This window comes from Myotis lucifugus, unplaced genomic scaffold (assembly GCF_000147115.1).
Source record: "Myotis lucifugus unplaced genomic scaffold, Myoluc2.0 scaffold_27, whole genome shotgun sequence".
Classification (NCBI taxonomy): domain Eukaryota; kingdom Metazoa; phylum Chordata; class Mammalia; order Chiroptera; family Vespertilionidae; genus Myotis; species Myotis lucifugus.
The window spans coordinates 1,281,431-1,284,178 of NW_005871075.1; positions in this window are offsets into that span (position 1 = coordinate 1,281,431).

Sequence of the window (2,748 nt, forward strand, 5' to 3'; positions counted from 1 at the left end):
GTACCCCACTCCTAACAACAATAGTCAGGAAAACCGGCCCACAATTCGGGCCTAAACCGGCAGTCGGATCCCCCCCAAAAGGGGTCCTGGATTGGAAAGGGTGCAGGCTGGGCTGAGGGGACCCCCCCTGCACGAATTTCGTGCACAGGGCCTCTAGTATTAAATGATTGGTGAAGAGGCAGAGGTAGTAATATTAAGATGCATTTGATGACTTACGGGTGTTTATAAACAAAAAATAGAGTAAATATGTGAACAATTATGAGACTAAGATCTGAAAAAAATATGTATGTACTTATGCAAACATATATTTGCTTTAGCTTTTTCTCACTATCAATTCCCAACTTGTGACATTAATGTCAGCTAAATTAGAATGGTTTGTAGAAGGATATATTCTCTATCCTTCTCTTTTTTCATTTCCCAGAGCAAGAATAAAATATCTATATTTTATGACACTTAAAAAAAAGAAAATAGGAATAAAAAGCAAAGACTAAATATCTTATCTTCAAAGAGCTATGGAACACAGTTCTGTTTTTTTCTAATATGGGCCAAATTGTGCTACTGACTCCACTTTCATTTTTTTCCTCCAATGTAACTAGTTTATTACTTCTAATTTTCCCTTCATTGTATATGTGAGCCATGGTTGCCCCCTTGTGGATAATTCTGGAACTGTTCGCATGAATTCTTTTTGTTTTAAGTAGGAAAAAAAGACTGAAAATTAAGGTATTGTGGTCAATGGGCATTCTTTTTAAAGAAATGTTGAGACTGACCAAAAAAGGTTGAAATTTCCAGACATTTCACCCTCTTCTATTAGTTTTAAAACTTGGAATTATGGTAGGGACCACACTTTAAATCTGAAAGAGATGATAGTCAAAGAAGTAAAAAAATTTTGACATTCTTTTTAAATATGAGGATACAGAATTATAAAAGAAAGCTAGTCTCACCATTATTTAAATAGTAAAACCCTTAATGTTTACTGAGAGTGGGGCCAAGGGGCAATATGGTTTTCCTTAAGTTAGTTTAAGTTTACATAAATACAAATAAAGGAAAGCCAGCCATTTGATTAATTTTCACTTGCTACCTATGGAATTACACCAGTTCTGAGAAAATCCAATCTTAAGACTGTGAACACATCCATGAGGCTGACCTTTCTTTAAGGGTTTTCTGTAACATACTAGTAAAAATAACTTCAATGTTTGTGACTGGTTCCTAGGGAGCAGAGTATCTTATAACAATCATTCCTTCTTCTACTCGTGGCTTCATTTATTAAACAAAAACAACTACCGAGCACTTACTGTGTGTGTGGCGGGGGGGGGGTCACTGTTTGAGGTTGTGGGAATAAGACTCTTCTTTCCTCAAAAGAGTTGCAATCTGATATAGAGACAAAAATTGCAATAAAGTATTATACATTTCACTGCGGAAGTTTGCTCATGGTGCAAATGCAAGCAACATATTTTAAGTTCATTTCAGAGGAGCAGCTCAGAAAAGCTCCATAAAAGAGAGGACCTGAGATGTCTTGGGAGTCTTTAAAACAGAAGAGAAATGGGAGCAAAGCAGTCTGGTCTTAGAAAGCTCATGTGCACAGACATGGTCTTGTTCTCATTCACCCATTCTTGGAGGCCTCAAAGGACACCAACTGATAACTTCCTCCTCTTCCTCCTCCTCCTCCTCATCATCATCATCATCATCATGTTAACAAGGAAAGAACAAATTTTTATTGCCAGGTAGTAAAATAAATGTTTTCTTCCATATACCTTAGGAGTTCAATATTGTAATTATTCTCATTTTACACATACGAAAACGAAGACTTAGCCCTGGCCAGTTTTCTCAGTGGTTAGAGTGTCGGCCCCTACACCTAAGGGTTGAGGGTTCAGTTCCTAGTCAAGGGCACCTACCTGGGTTGTGGGTTTACTCCACTGGTTGGGGGGTGTGTGTGGGAGGCAGCCAGTTGATATGTCTCTCTCACAGGTATGTTTCTCTCTCTCCCCACCCTTTTCCTTTCTCCCTTCCACTCTCTCTGAAAAAGCAATGGAAAAAATATCCTCAGGTGGGGATAACAAAAGAGATGGCTCAGACAGAGTAAATAACCAGCTAAAATCTGGGTGTGGGCACTTCCACCTCCATCCCCTGAACCTCTGCGCTTTCCTGGCTGGCACGGTTTGCCCATACTAAGAGCTCAAATATTGGTTGTTAAGTACAATAACTTCATAAAAGATAAAGAGAAGTGGTTGACTTTGATGTTTATGATGCTGTTCAATGAATGCACATTAAGTGCCCATAGATGAATAATAAAAGTGAGAAATACTCCAGGAGTAGAGAATGAAAATTTGTGTTAGGTATGTCTATTGGGAACAGAGAATCCTTTTGAATGTCTGACTTCTGACTACATAGCAGGAAGTCACACGCATATGTCATTGTTAGGCAGCATCAGGGGAGCCCCCCACCTCCACCCCCAGGCAATGCACAGTAGAGAGAAGTACATGCTGTGATCACTCTTTAAGGTTGAAACAGTTGGAGACTTTTATTTTACAAATCATCTGGTACATGTGAATTATATTAGTCAAATAAGGAATTATTGTTTGGTTGAAAATTTTATGTTTGAATTTTTTACAAATAACAGTAAACAACTCCTTTCAGGTTTAAAATACCACATTCAACAAATGAGTTACTATGCTGAAGAAAGTAATCAATATAGGAAAGCATTTGGAATCTAAAATATAAGTATCTGAAGGAACTGGGACTAGATGAGAC